Raw genomic sequence first — 19,316 nt, 5'->3', positions numbered from 1 at the left:
CGGATTTAACAATGACTGGACTTTAAAAAGCTGGCTCCACTTTAAAATTCACCTTAACTTCTCTCCACAGTGTAATGCCAGTTTCTTGGCCATCTGTGCTTTCTGGAAATGTTAACTTCTATCTAGATTCCACATCCATCTCCCAGATACAGGTTCAACTCCCAACTTGGCAGATTCCTTAGATTCTGTGACCAGAGTTACGACCCCTGAACAAACCACAGCACTAAGCTGTTTCTGCCTGCAGCTTTTTAAAGCCACACTCTGAGTCTCTCTTATAATCACCAATTCCTGAAACAAAACCATGGTTCCCATTACGATTAACCCCTGCATCGTGGGCTCCTAAATCTCTGAGCCAGTAAAAAAAGGATCTGGTGATTTATCGGCTGCTACAAGAAGAGTAGGTCATGACAAAGATGACAGCAAAGATAATGCTTACAGAGGACAGTGGGTGGTATTTTATTTAAACTAAGAACAGTGGCATCTGAGAGGCTATTAAAAAAAAAAAAATCTTCTAAGCTGACATTCAAAGATGTGGTAAGAAGAATGGCAATAAAAAGAATAAACTGCTCTACAGAAGTAAATTTGCCTAGTAAGTTGCTTCAGAAGTGACCATTTTTTCCCAAATGGAAAGAAAGGTAGTCTGGCAATTAATATTTTGTTGAACTGACATTAAGTTGGACAACCCTCAAACAGATTTTTAAAAAACAAAGAAAGGCTGAGATACCATGGATAGTTATATTTCCCCTATTCGAGGCTAAATTTTGTTTTAAAGTTTTACTTTTGGAATCAGACTGTACCACATTTTAACTTTTATTGAAGTGTAATGTGCATTTTAAAAAGAGTATATAGCTCTTCAGACCTGAATACACCCATGTATGACCAGCAACCACATCCAGAAACAGAACGTTACTTGTGTGACAGGAGCCCTACCCATGTTCCTTTTTGGTCACTACCACTTTTCTCCAAAGGTGACCACTAACTAGCCTGACTTCTAAGAGTACAGATTCATTTTGCTTGTTTCTGTATCTCATAAAAGTGGAATTATATAGTACGTACTCTTGTGTCTGGTTTCTGCGCCAGTTATCAATTTATTGCCCCTTGACTTCCAATTCACCCTTCAGTACCTGCTCCATGATAAGCAATGGACTCGAAGCATTTCTCCTTCAGAGAGACCATGATGTTAAGCTTGGCTAGTAGAGGGCACTGGAGGGATACTGCAGGAGGAAGGGAGTTTGTCTCCCAGGTTCAAGGGTACAGGGCTTTCTGCTTGTTCTTGCTCCTGGCTCCACGGTCACCAGTGAAAGCATGTAGGGACATCTATCTGGGGGTGCTCTGGCCCAGCTGCATACCTAGAACATCAAACTGTTTTCTCATTCTCAACGATGATCCAGAAGCTTTAATTTGCAAGCATAGGTCCTACCTATACTTGAGGATAATGAAATCATCCCATAGTTTCTTCTTCTCTAGGATATTTTCAGACAGTTAATATTATTATTAAACACCCCACATATTTTATGCTCTCTTCTGAACCTTCTATGTTCTGTATCCTTATTAATTTGCAAAGTCAAAAGCCGAACTAAACTACTTTATCTGGTTAAAGTACTATCGACTCTTATAAATACAAACTGAAACCAAGTCAAATTTTATGGTGAGATGTTGACAGCACTCCTATTAAAGAAGTTGGGAAAGTTGAAGACACCATCTAACAAGCACTGCTCTGGACATTCTAGAAAATATGGGGAAAATTATGACATGCATAACCCGGAAAGAAAGACAAAAAATTTTTATATATGATGTGATAGTTTCTCTTCTAAGCACTTAAACTATGAGAACCAAGAAAAAGAGTTTATCAGATGGTCAGTAAAAAAAAATATATTTATGTAAACATCAAAAACTGTTGAAAAAAATCCCAAGCTTTCTTCAAGTACACAGTTGCTGCTGTTCACATCATGTGTACCAAGTGAAACCAACTCTACCACTCTGGCTGTGACTCCCTACTCAAGGGACTGGTGCCAAGGCAAAGGCCCACTTATATAGGCCAGACATGAGGTCAGCCTGCTATATAGTACAGTATAGCGCCATACTGAAACTGACCCAATCAGCCAAAAGCCCACACAAAGGCAACTCATGTTTAGCTTTCTTTATTAACACAATTCTAGAATTGTGTTAATATATGCACAACATAATATTCATCCTGAATTTCTATTACACCAAATTCACGCATTTCCCAAATTTCTCCCTCTCATTTTATGGTTTATCCATCTCTAAGGAGCTGGCCACCTCACTCAGCAATCAACAAGAGAAGATATGCAGCACGGTCCCCAACGAAACTAAAAGAACCAATTGTTTCTTCAAGTATAAAATTAGGATGTTTGACGTAAGATTTTAAAACTCCTTTCCTAAGGATTCTATGCCCTAAAATCCTGTAATTCTAGGACCCCGGTACGTTAAAGTAACTACATAACTACATACCAAGAGAAAAGGACTGAGAAACAAATCCTGCAACATTAATATGTTCCCTGCTTTACTGAAGATCTCAATTCTCTCACTGGGTTATTTTGGGGTGGGGTGGGGGAACAGATATATATATATGTGTGTGTGTGTATGTGTGTCTATATATATTTGTATTTTTTATATATAGTGTTAATAAATTCATTTTTGTCTTCAAAAAACTTACGAAAAAGAAAGGCTGTACAGAAGTCAGGAAGATGATTCAGGAAATCTGTTTTTGTTAGAAGGCATGAACATCTTTACTAAAAAAACAAACAAAAAAACATGTTAAGTACTTCAAGAAATTCTCCATATTTGGGAAAAAATTAACCATGCAATGATTATAAAAATTATATAGTATCAATATTTAAATCTGTAAGTAGAATAAATAAAATTAAGCAACATGTATCTTTAAATCCATCTTCACTCTTATAACCTAAAGAACCAACCACTCGAAGAGTTTCCTGTGAAATTTTACCACTTGTACGTGATTGCTTGAAGCCTCAAACACAGACTAAAAGACAACTAAGCAAGTCCATCTCATTCACCCCTGACCAGAGGAAGCTTCCTCTTATCCGTATCAATGATATACAACTGTTCAACCCTGGGATTGTTACGATGATGTTCAGGAAGATCGAGTCATTTTCTTTTTTTCTTCTTCTTTTTTTTTTTTTTTACAGTAGAAAAGTTTTATTAGAAGGGAAAGTACACTTCCAGACATGGAAGTGGACCTGAGCAAGAGAAGCATGGCTTGAAAGACCTCAAGTCATTTTCTTATCCCCACAGATTGATCTCTTATCAGACCAGTATAAAACAATCACAATTCAAATATAAAAACATAGAAAAACATAGAGATTTTTTAATGAAAGAACATGACTGCTCAAATTATTCCCATCTGAACTGACATTTGGTGTAATTAATACATTGACTTGCTAAAGTAAAAACAGAATAATGGAAAAAAAAGAGGAAGGGAATTAAACAGTTTGTTAAAATATGAGACACATTACCTCAACTTAAAAAAAAAAAATCACTTAGCAAAACAGCAGATAAACAGGACAAGATCATCTATAGTGTCTCCTGACTTGGTTCTATAATCAAGACCTATGGCTGCTATTTATTATAATTTGGAGAATCTGGAAAAATTGTTTTTATTGTAGTCTCTGTACTATAATAAAATTGTATTAGATACTAGCTATATGGCTTTCTGCCCCCACAAATAACCTGAAATTGTATAGCTAAGATCTGGGTGGCTGTTTAGAGAGCAAGCAGTCTGAACTTCAAGGCAAAAAGGGTCCACAGGCCGAAGTCGTGCCCTGTGTGAATTTGACTGTGACCTCAAGCTGTCTGCTATGCTTCCCTTGTGACCTTTCCATCTATTCTGACCTCGTAAGTCCCTCTACACCAGATGATATTACCAGAGCTTGGGGGCTGTTTCTGCCTCCATCTAAAGTCAACTTAACAGATTTTTAAAAAGGTTTTAGAGTAAGAAGGACCCTCCTAAAGGGAAAACCCTACATATTTGCCTCTCCATGTGGGCATGTTATGTTTGTGTGTGTGTGTGTGTGTGTGTGTGTGTGTGTGTCTCTTTATGCACCTGCACAAGCAAACAAAATACATATATGCACAGATTATTTACATATGAATATAAATAGATTATTCTCCAGGACTAAGACAGTATACTTGAGGTATTTTTCTAGTAGTACAGAGACTACATAATCCACTCTGCCCTGCTAGAGCACAAATTTAGCAAACTGGGTCCAAATCCAAGGCCCTGCCATTTATTAGCTGTGTGACCAAGGCAAATCACTTCATCTCTCTGCCTCAGTTTCCTCATATGTAAAATAGGAATGATAACCATGTGAGGATTAAATAAATTAGTACAAGCAAATTACAAAGTACAGTGTCTGGCATACAGGAACTACTATATATCAAATATTGCTAGTGATATTTATACAATTATATAATCCCGCCTAGATAGGATTATAGGAAAAATGTGACCACAGCAGTGCAAATAAATAACCTACATGGATTTGAATGACCTATATGAATTTAGAATCCAAAATCCCCAACCAAAGTAAATTTAGAACTTTACTATCCTTATAGCAAGCCCTAATGTAGGTAAAAATATTTCACAAATGCAAGTTAATCACAAAGCAGGAGTCTAGCTCCAAATCTATTCCCATAAAATCTTTTAAAGACAACTCATTCGAAGTCAATAGAGAGGCACTGAATTTAGCTAAACACACAACTTTTAAACATTCTTTCCTATACAACACTTCTTTTACTAGACATGAGAAAAAAATACTTTGCATAAATTTTCCAGACACCTCAGAGTTTACAAGCAGTTTTCAAAGTTCATAATAAAAAATTTTCATTTCATTTTCTAGTCTTCTTAAAATGCAACAATAGTGAAATAAATGATTCAGGTAATAATCATGGGTAAATGGTAAATTAAGACCATTAGATGAAAACATGACCTGAAAATGTGCAGTCAGAATGTCAACCCCATGGATTTTGTTGGTCAAAACCTTGATAACTAAGGGCTATGTCAAAATGAACCTACCAATCAATCTCAGTATACAGAGTGACATAATCAAGCCTTCTAGTCTTCTAATACAAACAAGAGATACAATATACCACCAATGAGTAATTAAAAATAGGAATGATTACAAAAACAGTTAAGCTCTAACTACCTGTTAACAAGTATATGAAAAAAGAACAACATATTATACAAAGATACAACCATCAAAATTCCTAAAGTGAGGATGGGGATTGACCTAGTTTCATCAAGAAACAGATGACATGACCAAAAAGAAAAAAAGAGGGTGAAAATTATTTCAGATTAAAAGAGATTAAAGAGATGCATAAATCCAAAGGCATTAGGGGGACCTTATTTGGACCTGATTCAAAGAGTTAACTGTACAAAGTCATTTTTTGAGAACATCAAGAAAGTCAATATCAGATAAAATCAAAAAATGAGGTTATAAGATATTTATAGGGTACAATATGCTTTCCTATAAAGTCCATATCTGACAGATATGCACATAAAAATATTTATAAGTGAATTAACAGGTTGCTGGGGTTTTCTTTAAAATATTCCAGGTCAAAAAGAAAGTGGGAAAGGATATATAAAACAAGAATGGCATGAGAACCCATATTATTCTATCTACTTCTATGTATGTTTGAAATTTTCTATAATAGAAATTGTTTTTTATGTTAAGGGAGAGACAGAAATTCATAGCCAAATCTAAATTTGGCCAACATTTACTAAAAACTGCAAAAAAATCTCTATGTAAACAACAACAACAACAACCCCCCCCCCCCCACACACACACAGCTGACAGTAAGGCTGCATGTGAGATACTTTGAGCAGATTTCTTCTGTCAGCAGAAACTCTCTCTGCAACATTCCTGTGGAAGAGTGTCTTCCACTAGTCACTGTTCCGTTACCGAGATGTAAACAAGATGTCTTGATACCAAACTGAACTCTTTCAGCTTCTTTACCCTGAAAAAAGTTATTCAAGGAAACTTAACTACCAAAACATCTATTTTTTTTTAACGGGTTGTATATATTTCTAAGTCTTTAGCAATGTGACTCTTTATACGTTTTTGTTTCTCCGACATTCATATAAATAAATATTTTTGTATGAGTTCAAGAAATAATCTTTAGCAGTTAAAAAAAAAACGATAATTAAAAAAGTGTATTTAAGCTCCCCTTCTTTTGATCCCTTCTACATTCCCACTGCTCCTAAACATAATTCAAGCTGTATGCTATTACCTCATATTTGGTATCAGAGTAGTTAAAACATTAACTGACTATACCAGATTTATTACAGGTCAAATACAACACCTGTTCCGTTCCCAACTTAAAAAAACATGAAAATAGTCATTGTTCCACATATAATAGTAATGGGACTTACACTTACTTGTCTGCACTTATAGAAGAGGGTACTGTTCAAATGCTATATTCGCTAATCTAATAAATGAGTTCAAGAATATAGGCAGCCACAGCTATGCAAGGAATAATTCTCTCTGATCTTCAACTGTTTTGTACCTCCCTCTTGTTAGGTAAGGAAAACAGTGAGTCCCGAATATTGCACCTTACCAGCCTTACCAATATTTTCCCAACGGCTGTCTGCCAAATGTTTTGAATAACTCTCACTAGACTATTGTCACCTTCCTTTATAACCCGCTCTGGGCTTTACATACTTGTGAACATGATTTGGTCAATAATGGTGGTAAAAAGGAAGAGATGCTATAAAAACACAACAATAAATGATGCCTAAAGGAAAGGATGAATATAGTTTTAACATATAATTGAAAATGAACTGTAAGATTAAGTACCTTTGGTCCTAGAGAAAGCTGATCTGGGAACTCTATTTCTGTATTGATCTTAGTCCCCTGGGAATAGGGCACATTGTTCCTAGAGTAGGAGAGAAGGGACATTGCATTATTGCCAGCAAGGTAGAAATGAATTAGCTCTGCTCTCTTTCTGTTGTTCATATTCCGAGCAAAGATTACTTCCTTAATTAATACAGAAATAGTCATATTTATCAATACTGAGATAGATGGTTTTTGGACATTACGTGTTTTTCTACTGAAAGAACTTAGCTTCTACAAACTTGTAATTGGATTTACCTTTCTAACATGCACTGTTAAATAATTAGGAAACTAAAATGCAGCAACTAACATTTGTTGCACTATTTTCCTTAATCATCATCATCAACTCGTGTGAGACATACTATTATTATTCCCGTTGTATAGATGCAGAGATGCTAAGTAACTTACCAAAGAAAACGGAGCTCGTAAGTACTGGAACACTATCACCATCACCGGTACGTGAAGTTTTTTAAGGATAAACAGAAAAAGTAAAGCTATCAGTAACTTATTCCAAAATCCATTAAGTATCTTTAAATCTCATGAAGAAATATTTGCTGAGCATCTACTGTGTGCTCAACACTACTAATAATTACTCAAGGACGCTGGAGAAGCAGGAAAAAGTTATTCCTTCTTAAAACATTACTGTCAAGGTAGGGAGACAAAACGTACACATGAAACTAGTAAAGAAAATGAGTGTCTTTCCTGTGTAGTGTCTTCATAAATTCATCCATGGCCTGACCGCACTTCTCAACCTTTTTTTTTTAGTGCCTTTTTTAAGATACATCACGGCGAAATTCCAAACAATCTTCCCACTAACTGGTGGAGCAGGTGAAGAGGCACTGTAGATTTCTGGCTAAGAAATGAGAATCATTCAATAATCTCAATTCAATTCTAGCCAGAAAAATACATATCTAAAATGTAGTTAAAAGACCATGGCGATCCACAAGACACTCTACCTACTTATAAGAAATAGCAGCCTAGTGAGAAAAGACAAACCTGCTAACAAATGTCACTTGGTGTGAATGACAATAGAACTAAGGAAGAGTTTCGAATACAGCAGAAATAAAGGAGGAAGTAACTACAAGAGGAAGTCCTGATAAGGTGAGTCCTAGGGATGCTATAAAAAGAAAAGATAAAAAATGTGAAATTCTATAATAACCGAATATAATGAAATTATGCTCCTAGTCCTGTAACAGGTTCTGAATACTCTATATGCACAAATGTGACAATTTGCCTGCCCCCAAAACCTACCCCTAATGTAACAGTAGTCTCAATATCAATATTTAATGTCCACTTCAGACTCTACCGCCCTACACTAATGTTCAGCAGCCCATACAAAAAAGCAAAGGTGTGGACGGAGACAAAGCAATCAAGAGAACCATACTGAGAGATGATACAGATGCTGTAACTATCAGATATGGAATTAAAAATAACAATGATTAATAGCTTAAAGAATTTATAAACAATATGCATGAACAGATGGTAAATTTCAAGAGAAACAGAGAAAATGTAAGAGTCAAATAGAAATGCTATCTATCTTTTTTTTAAAGTATTAGAGATTTAAAAAAAAAAAAAATCCTTTGATGGGCTCACCAGAACACTCAACATAATCAAGGAAGGAATCAATGAACTTGAAGATAGATCACTGAAACATAAAGGGGGGAGGGGAGACACACACAACAGAAAGAACCTTGAAAGCTGTGGGATATGATCGAATGACATCATATATATGTAACTGGAGTCCCAGAAAAGGAAGGAAGGGAACAAGGCAGAAACAATATTTGGGGGAAAAAAATGGCTGAGAACTTTTCAAAAATAAAGTCTTCAAACTACAGATACAAGCAGCTCAGAGAATGCTACAGAATATAAACAAATAAATACAATAGAGAACATACACCTAGATACTTCATAGTAAACTGCTAAAACTTAGAGAAAAAAAAAATTCTAAATACAGCCAGAGGAAAAAGACATTACCTTCTGAGGCAAAAAATAAAAATGTCTGCAGAATTTGTGCAATACAAAAGATAACAGAGTAATATCTTTTAATTGAAAGGGTGAGAGGGCAGATTTTATAATCCAGAATTCTATAGTCAGCAAAATATCTTTCAAAAATGAAGGCAAAAAAAAAAAAAAGCAAAATAATGGCTTTTCACACAAAAGCTGAGGTACTTCAATGTCAGCAGCACACCTGTCCTATGAGAAATGGTAAAGTTCTTATGACATGACAAAAATGAAGATCTACACAAAGAATAACTCCAGAAATAATAAAAATAAATGTAAAAGAGCTTTTTTATGTATTTTTATCCTTCTATATTCTAAAAGATAACTGTCAAAAGCAAAAATACTAACAGTGTATTGTGAAGATTGTAAAATACGTAAAATGTATGACGATATCACACAAAATGGAAGGAAAAAACTAGAAGTAAATATATGTTAGAATCTTACACTGTATGTGAAATGTGAAACAACATAATATGTGAACGTTGACCGTAATGTATATTGTAAATCCTAAGGCTACCACTAAATTTTTTTAAAGAGGTATAAATAACTAATATACCAATAGTGAAGATAAAATGGAATTTTAAAAACCCTCAATATAAAAGAAAGAATAAAAAGAGTAAAGGGAGAATACACCGAATGATACAAATAGCAATAGATTAGCAAGATAACAGATTTAAATCCAACCATATCCATTAAGTGAAAATGGCCTAAATATCTCAATTAAAAGGCAGCGATTATCACAAGACCCAGCTATATTTTCAATAAGAAATCCACCTTAAAGATATAGATTAAAAGTAAAATGATAGGAAAGATATACCATACAAATATCAATCAAAAGAAAGCCAGAGAGGCTACATTAATATCAGACGAGGTAGACGTCAGCAGAAGGAATAGTAGAAGAGATAAAGACAGTCATTCATATAAATGATAAACAGGTTAATTCACCAAGAAGATATAATAATCCTTAATATGTATATATCTGACAACAGAGCTTCAAAGTAAATAAACCGAAATCTTACAGAAGTCAAAGAAATATGTATACTTTTACATATATATAACAAAATATATAATTATATATATTATACCTGGAGATTCAACACTCCTTTTTCAGTAATCAATAAAATGAGTAGATAAAAACCTGTTACAATATAAAAGATATGAATAATTATCAATCACCTTGACCTAATTAACAGTTACACAACATTCCACTCTACAAGAGCAGAATATAAATTCTTTTCAAGGGCACATGGGGCACTGACCAATATAACCTACATCCTTGACCATAAAACAAATCTCAGCAAATTCAAAAGAACTGAAATTATCCCAAAGTATGTTCTCTGACCATAAAATAAAACTGAAATCATTAACAAGAAGATATATAGAAAGTCACAAATATTTAAAAATAAAATACACTTCTTAACAACCTTGAGTCTAAAAGGAAGTAAATATTTTGAATGAACATCAAAATAACAACATTTGAAAATTTATGGAATGCAGCTTAAGCAGTGCTTAGACAAATGTTTATAGTATTAAAAGCTTATTATTAGAAAATAAGAAAAAGTCCTCAGATGAATTAAGCTTCTACCTTAAGACACTAAAATGAAAGACCAAATTAAACCCAAAGCTAGAAGGAAAGAAATCATAAAGAACAAAAATCAATGAACTTGAAAACAGAAAAATGACAAAAATTAATAAAACTAAAACCCAGTTGTTTGAAAAGATCAATAAAACTGACAAACCTCTAGCGAGAATGATCAAAAAGAAAGAAGACACAAATTAGAAATATCAGGACTCAAAAGAGACATTTCTTAAGATCCTACACACATTAAAAGGATAATAATACTAACTTTATGCCTGTAAATTTGGACAACTTAAATAAATTGGGTAAGTTCCTCAAAGGACACAAAGTAGCAAAGCTTACTTAAGAAGAAAAAGAATCTCAATAGCCCTTCATCTATTAAACATGGTAGATTTATAGTTAAAAATCAGTTTCAGTGACAAAATTTACCAAATATTTATGGGAAAAAAAATCATACCAATCTCACATATATTCTTCCAGAAAACAGAAGAGAAGGGAACTCTTCCCATCATATTTTACGAGGCCAGTATTACCCTAACACCAAATCGAGCAACGGCAACACAAGAAACCATAGTTTAAAGACAACGATCAAAACAAAGACACTAAAATCCTGAACAAAATACCACTGACCCTTGAACAACGCAGGGATTAGTGGTGCCAACCTCGCACAGTCAAAAATCTGCATATAACTTTTGACTCCCCCAAACCTTAACTACAGCTGGCCCTCAGCATCCATGGGGAATTGGTTCCAGGACTCCTGTGGATACCAAAACCTGCAGATGCTCAAGTCCCTTATGTGGATACTGTCGCCCCTGAACATCCGTGGATTTACAACTGCAGATTGAGAATACTGTCTTCTGATCTGTGGCTGGTTGAATCTGTGGATGCAAAACCCAGACACAATATATTTGTTGAAATAAAAAAAGTGCCTGTAAGTGGAACTGAGCAGTTCAAACATGTGTTGTTCAAGGATCAACTGTACTATCACACTGAATCCAGCAACATACAGAAAGTATAATACATCAAGACCAAGTGAGATTTATCCTGGGTACGCAAGAGGGATTCAACATTCAAAAATCAATTAATGTAATTCAACAGACTAAGGGAAAAAAACCCCACATAATCATCTCAATAGATACACAGAAAGTATCTGACAAAAGCCAACATCCATTTATGATAAAAACTTTCAGCAAACTAAGAATAAAAGAGAATTTCCTCAACCTGATAAAAGGCATTAATGAAAAAAATTACAGTTAATGGGACTGCATTATTTTCCCCTAAACTCAGAAACAAGGCAAGCATGTCTAATCTCATCACATCTATTCAACATCATACGGGGGTCTTAATGCAGTTAGACAAGAAAAATAGAAGACATACGGATTAAACAGGAAGAAATAAAATTGTCTTTATTTGCATTTGACTTAACTATCAATGTAGAAAACCCCAAAGAATTTACAAAAAAAGATTCTAGAACCAGTGACTTAGTTTAATGAGGTCATAGGATGTAAAATCAATATACAAAAGTTAATAATATTTATATATTCTAGCAAGGAACAACTGTAAATTAACATTAAGGTACCATTTACAACAGTACCCCAAAAGATGAAATACTTAGAGGTAAATCTAATTATTATAAACTAGCTTTAATGTGAGCAGTCCCTTCCCTGTACAGAAAAGCCGTAAGAAAATCTACCTAGCCTAAAACTTCAGAGTAAGTTTGACTTATTGTCTTCTTGGACTCTTGGATAGGTTTGCATGAGTAAGCTTTCCTCCCGGTAGATGATCCTTTCTCTCACATTTTCCCTTATAACAGAGTCATCCTGAGAGTTCATGCTGTGAGGCTGGTATCTTGGAACCAAGAAACAAAAGAATTGAAGGCAGCACCAGAAAATTAAAAGTTTGCAAAAGCAAAGTTAAAAGCTTCCCCTCTGGTGAACTGATGAACCCAGAAACTGACAAGCTTTAATACAAAAACCCCAGATGAAACACAACACTGTGCAAAAAAACCTGTCTTATTACATTCATGGCCTCTATTAATAAGGCAATACTAGGCACCAAGTATTTCAAGAGATGTCCCTCCTCCCGACACACCCCCAGACACATCTAACTGGAACAAAGGATGGCTTCTAACCCAAGGGCGACCAATGCCTAAGCAGGCCTCACACAGAGGGCATGACATTGCTGGGGTGAAAAAATAAATAAATAAACCTGCTGGATGAAAATGATTTTCTCTCAGAAATCTGAAATGAAAAGGACCAAAAGAATAAGCGGCATGGAGCCACAGGGGTAGAAGCTAAGAAGTCTGGAGGCTGAGAGTCTGGATGAGCTGGAAGCAGCTTGGACACGGAAAAGTTGAGAGAACATAATACACAAGTAGACGAAGCTATAAAGTAGAGCAGAGCAACACACTAGGATGAGGAAGCCAGTGGGTAAGAGAAAGGTGGGCAGACCCACTGGGCATCATGTAATGGCGAAGTACAGAGCGAGACCATCCAAGAAAGCCAAGGAAGCCTGCCCCTAAAGGCCCTGGAGCTGGCCTGGACCCAGCACGGTGACTGTGTTGGTCACTTACTACCACAATGACAGCACACGACAGGGCCATACGACAGTGAGTATTTAATTTTCCCTCAAGCATCGGAGTTGGACTGGCTCTGTTCCCTGCTGAAGAGGCAGCAACTACTCAAGAGTTCTCCTTCTCATGGAGATGGCAAAGGAACACGAGGACAAGCCCGTCAGCACAAGTGCGTGCAACCCTCTGCTTTCTTCGTGCCCACCAACCTCCCACTGGGCCAGAGCAAGTCACACAGCCAAGCCCAAAATTAAGGGGTAGGGACATAACTCCATCTACCATGAGGGTATGGCAGGGGTATGAAGGTAAAATGCTACTATAGGAGAGTGAAGAATTAGGGCCAATGATTCAGTCTGTACCTCTCTACGCTGCTTTCCTAAACTAAGTTGGCTTAAATTTGTTCTTTTCAACTAGAAGAATCTAATTAAAACACTCTTCAATGCAGTGTTACTTATGAACCCCATCTCTCCCTTCTCTCCTTAAGAAGTAGAACCAATGAAATTAGTTTGTTGAAATACTTCTAATTAAAAACCTTTAAGTCAGGAGACTTCTTGGTGGCCAATGCAACAGAAAATTCTAGAAAACGGAGCAGTAACTGCTCCAAGATTTCCACAGATGAAGGTGCCAATAAAGGATGCAGACCACTCGACCAAGGCTCAGACTTTCAAAATCAGTGGGTGCAAAGGTCACAGGTTCCTATATCCAACGCTTCTGAACTCTGTCAGCACCTTTATGGTTAAAAAATGCTTACCTAAAACAGTACTATTTACCCAGTTTGTAAAAAAGAAAAAGTCACGAATTACAAAAAAAAAAAAAAAAAATGTGAATAGAGTCAAAGTAAGTAGAGTGGAACAAAATGGTAGAAAACAGAATGACAATAAAAGAGAAATATTTGGGATGGGAAGTTAAAACATTTAATTTGCTGGAGATATAAGAAATACTGTTCATCATCCTAAAGTTTTGAAAAAGACAGTTTAGTTTCTTCAAAAATTAAGTAAAATTCTCTGGGTACACTTTTGAACTGACCCACTTCAAACAATGAACTTACTTATTAAAAGAATTAACAATGACTCAGTAATATCTGTTAAAAGAACCTCATTCCTCAGTAAACAACCAAGTCAAAGATAACACAAGTATTATATTAATATAAACAGAAATTAGAGCCACAACACACACTACCTTTGACTGTCGTTCAAAGATTTTTAAGTGCTTACTTTTGACTCGGACTATCCTGGCAAAATCGATTCATGGTCAACCAGCCCACAACTAAGAGAAGAAACAAAAAGGTGATAGAACTGCATCGGCATTTACATGCAGATGCACCAGGAACACACGTGGCCACGTCAAGACTTCCCAAGGTCTGCCTGCCGCTTCCCCTCAGGCTGCGTCTAGGATGAGTGGGTGTGTGCTAAGGCACCCCCTTCAACTCTATCTGCGTTCTTGAAAGCCTAGGAGCTTTCAAGTTCAATTCTGGAAAAGGGTCTTACAGGAACTCTAGGACACACACCATTATAATAAGCACCATTACACTGAAAACCAAAGATTTCCCCTTCCCAGGTACCTAAAACAAGCCTCATCTGTGACCACAGAATTCCAATGCAGATTGAAACAGAAGCAGTCCCCCCAAAATTCATCATAACAAGATTTCTCTGTCTCCTGTGAAAGAAAGAAAAATCCCTTCCTTAAAAGAAAGAAAAATCCCACCCTCTTACTTCTTAGTGGCCAATGCAACAGAAAATTCAAAATAAAATCCTTCTACAGAAAACTGTTTCCTGTGATCATGGAGGAAGGTTAAGGTGATCTGATTTAGAAACAGATCTTTGGTATCCAAATGTTTTGATAAGGAAAATGCCAAGGCTGTTTAACTCTGGCCCAAAGAAAAGAGCCAAATGGCAAGAGACCTCGAGGGATATGGCTTGTTCAGCGCTAGAAAAGATTATTAAGAGTTATGAACGTTATACAATTATTTTTATTTTTGACGTCCATCTGGCCTTTATGGTTTATTCTTTTCCTCTTAGTCTCTATTTTCAGTTTTTATTAACTGTTAAACACCACAGTCGTAACAGTGTTAGACATTTTACTCAAGGCTCAGGGGTCTGTGTGTGCACAGACGGAGTCATTAAGAACTCAGAGATGGCATTTCAAGAGCAAGCCCAGCCCCCGGCTCCCCACAGGGGTCACACCAGACTTTGGTCTACAACACTGCTACCTGCTTGTGCTAGCACTGTTCTGGCCCGTTTCTCTCATGTGACAACCCTCAGACATCCAACAATGTTATGGAAGGTTCTGAAACACAGGGGTTATGAACTGAACTGTCTCCTCAAAATTCATAAGCTGAAGCAAAGCCCCAAACCCCAGTAATTCGTAATGTGACTGTATTTGGAGCTAGGGCATTTAAAGAGGGTAATTAAGTTAAAATGGGGTCACTGGGGGTGGGCCCTAATCCAATATGGCTGGTGTCCTTAAAAGAAGAGTTGATGACACAGACAATACATAGAAAAGGCCAGGTGAGGACGCGGTGAGGACTGCAAGCCAAGGAGAGAGGCTTCAGACGAAACCAAACTTTCCACCTTGATCTCGGTCTTCCAGCCTCCCGTGCTGTGCGAAAACAGATTTCTGTGTAAGCCACCCAGAGCCTGGTATCTGTTATAGTAGCCTCGGCAAATGACAAAACAGGGAACACATTTTGCTACAATATCCCTTGACTGAGAAAGAGATGCTGCACCTAAAACCAGCCTAAGGGAATTTTTGCCTGCTCAATGAAACCTCTCAAGTCATCTCATTTGTTGAAAAGACACTTCCATAACAAGCATATCTGTAGTTTTATCTAACCTTATAAAAGTCTTACACAACATCCACAGTAAACCACTGCTGGACGCTTTTTCCTAAGCTATATACAACCACCAAAATTCACTTCCATTCCTTGCCTTCTCGCAACCATTCGCTAAGGCTGTCATCTCCCACGGCTCCAGCCTAAAATGCAAGTCAAATTTATATGTCAATGTTTTCCTTAAAAGTGCTTCCTAACGTGGTATTTTTGGTATTCTTTCATTTCTTAATTTAAAACGAAAACATCACTACTGCAGGTCTCCAAAGATACCATGCTGCTTCCTACTTCCACAGCTATAGCACCTGTCAACTCTGACCATCGAAAACTTCTAGTAGTCCTTTGACGATCAGAAGAAATTTCGCCTCCTCTATAAAATGTGTCAAAAACCATTTTCGCCCCTAAAGTTGGCCGAGTCTCCACTGTCATAACAATGTGTGTAAGGGTCTGTCTCCTTCAGTAGCCTGAAAGCTCCCTCATGGCAGGACCGTGCTCATCTTTGACCCAGGCCCTTGCAAAGCACCCAGTGCGTGGTACTTTGAAATGTGTGTAGAATAAATGAAGGCCACCGATAAATTAACACCCACTTTCAATGTCATCAATCATATATGATCATTCTGGGTCTCTTCCTAACAATGTGACCGGTAATTAGAGCTCCACAGCAAACGAGATGAATCTCACAATTATAAAGTTGAGTAAAAGAAGCCAGATACAAAACATACATTGATGAAGCCACATACGAAACATACATGGATATAATTCCACTGAACTTAAATTTAAAATCAGGTAAAACTAATCTGTGGTGACAGAAGTCAGAAGAGTACTAAAGGAGGTATGGGTTACAGGTATTATCAGAGAAGAGGTACGAGAGAACCTTCTGGGATGCCGGCAATGTTCCATCTTGATCTCGAGAGGTCGTTACACAGGTATATACAACATGTAAAAATCCATCAAGCAGTATACTTGAAACCTGTACGCTTCACTGAATGCACGTTATACTTCAAAAACCCAATTTCTATATATGGTCCTTACCTACCGTCTGTCCAAAATGTTTGTGGCTAAATGCCTAAATACTTAATAAATTAACAATTTTCAGATAAGAGAAGAAAACTCTCGCCAAAAAATTGCCATCAAACTCTTAAATTGGAGCTAGGTTACAGGGAACAGCACCATTATTCCCTCACACAAGCAGGAGAAACTCGCTTCTGCTTTAAGTTGCAATGTGCCTGCAGGTGCTACTTGGGAACAATTTTCCCCTCCTACAACTGGCCTACTGTTGAGGCATAAGATCCCAGTGGCATTTCAAGACACTAAGGGAAAAAAGAATTTTACAACTGCAAACTCTTTCTACTATATATAATAAAAATCTAGACACATTGGCAATGAAATCAGAAGGAACCCTCTGTCCATTTCTCTAGCAATTTTCGCTGAATTATTCTGCAACTCTCTACCTGGGTAACTCCTATTCATCCTTCAAAACCCAACTCAGATAGTAACTCTTCTGGGAAGTTCTTCCTAACTTTCCTACCCTTCTCTACGCTCCTTTTACTATTCTACTTACTCGTTTCATTACAATTTAAATATTGGTCATGTCCATTTCCCCTACTAGACTGTACTCACATTTGTCGCCCTGGCACCAAGCGCATGGCAGGGCACTTCAGAGACATACAAGTGTCTGTTGAACTGACTTGAAATATGACTACCACTGGACAAGCCCTCATACCTAAATGTCCAACCTGGAGTCCTAAAATAAGTGGTATTTCCCAGATAAGGCACAGTCTGTACTCAAGAAGAGGGAGTGAAAAAAAAAAAAAACTATAAATATTCTCTAGGACACTGTTATTTTTAGTATTGTGGTCACCAGTCTCTCAGAGTGATGTTCAGGGAGGCAACGTGGAGTCTAAATGACTTAAATGAAGAACATGGGATCTGCCAGGTAGGCTATGCTCCTGAGCAGAGAGGTACGGTGCAGCCGACATGCTCCCGGAAACAGAGGTTCATTCACTTCAAGGCAGGGTCCCCAATCTCCTGCATTTCTATTATATGTAGTAACAAGTAACTGTGTGACCCTGAACAAGTTTCTTTACCTCCCTGAGCCTCACTTTCAGTTTCCTCATCAGTATAAATATAAAATGCTTAGTACCAATTCATAGTAAGCACTCAGTAAATGTTGGCCCTAATTATTCTGCTGCTCTGGGATAGAACAGGGATCCCTGGGTTTTATTTGGTCCTATCATATTCCTCTCCTGCCTGGCACTGGGGCCTGACGTACTATCCGGGCCTTTCCACCACTCGCTGCCATTGTTACAAGGCTGATTCCCCCTAGCTATGTAATACAGGGTCTCCCTCGCACCATGAATACACCCCAGCAAAGCAAAGCTACGCCTCATTTTTTTAGATCCTCTCCCCTTCCATTTTTCTAATGAAAACTTAGTAGATTCCTATTTAATTTCCTCAGTGCGCTACCCTCTTTCAACAGATGACGTAAATCAAATACACGGCTCTCTATAGTCACTCTCTCAAATATTCTTATGGGTACACCCAGTTTAATATTGTGTATTTCAACAATTTAAGGCTCTACTATGTAACGTTAGATCCGTCTTCCCTCCCTTCATCTCCCCCTGACCCTGCCCCAAATCTCTTTCTTCTTTCAAAACGGAGAGTGGTGCTGGCACCACAAATCACAGAAGGAAGATGCCCATTTCCCCTTCCTGACACCTTGCCAAGCCCTTCTGCTGCCACCAGAGCGGTGTCACCTGTGGGCTTAAAAAGCTCACTGAAGACCTCCTCTGCCACGAGCTCCCCAGCCTTCATCCCATACCAAGCAGTGAAAGTGCTCAAGTTCAAGGGCATTTATTGAAACAAAGTCCAATGACCACAGCGAGCACAGTGGTTTAAGGCCAAGGTTCTGCCTTCCTCTTTGTTCTCGCCTCTCTGGTGGACGGTGGGTATTCTCTAGACCAGCTATGCCTAGCTAGGCATTGCTCTTCTTGCTGGCAGACACGCTTCTGCAAGTCAGTTATTCACAGCCAGCATTTCTTTTTCAATTAAAAAGTACTTACAATAAAACAGGTGAATTTTATGGTATAAATTATCTCAACAGCTTTTTTTTAAAAAAAAAAAAAACAGAATAAAAAGAGAGTGCATTACAAGTAGAATAAATAATGAGTATTAAAACTTTTGAATTACATATGTGTGTATCATGGGCACCGTATAGTGTTGTTATTGCTATGAGTTATGGTCACAACAAAATTACGGAACTCTAGTTTTGAACTGTTAAGGAACTGTTAAGCAGTCAGATGCAAGCCCTAAGGTAAATTCTTTGTGGGCAGGAGAGACAGCAAGCAGATTTTGGCCCGCTTTGTCTCCAGGCATTAGACTGCCTCCCCGCTTAGGGTAAAACATGCATTCTCACTGGGGCATTATCACCCCAAGGAGACAAAAATTGGTTCTTGAGGGTTAAAATAGTTT

General features: G+C 37.2%; 1 protein-coding gene across 6 annotated transcripts in view; it reads right to left on the bottom strand.

Moving 5' to 3' along the window:
* CHD6 (chromodomain helicase DNA binding protein 6) overlaps positions 1-19,316 on the bottom strand; it is a 167,138-nt gene that overhangs the window by 131,622 nt on the left and 16,200 nt on the right. For 3 of the 6 annotated variants that reach the window (XM_036229398.1, XM_036229401.1, XM_036229400.1), the window contains exons 2-4: positions 7,278-7,309; positions 6,834-6,912; positions 2,678-2,753 (exon numbers count right to left, since the gene is read on the bottom strand). The gene's annotated coding sequence lies outside the window, so the exon portion shown is untranslated. Of the gene's footprint in view, positions 1-2,677; positions 2,754-6,833; positions 7,256-7,277; positions 7,310-19,316 lie in introns of those variants that run through there. The other 3 variants (XM_016137564.2, XM_036229399.1, XM_016137565.2) reach the window with 3 other exon arrangements.

The sequence above is a fragment of the Rousettus aegyptiacus genome, unplaced genomic scaffold (genome assembly GCF_014176215.1).
Source record: "Rousettus aegyptiacus isolate mRouAeg1 unplaced genomic scaffold, mRouAeg1.p scaffold_m13_p_12, whole genome shotgun sequence".
Classification (NCBI taxonomy): Eukaryota; Metazoa; Chordata; class Mammalia; order Chiroptera; family Pteropodidae; genus Rousettus; species Rousettus aegyptiacus.
This window is presented reverse-complemented; position numbering and strand designations above follow the sequence as displayed.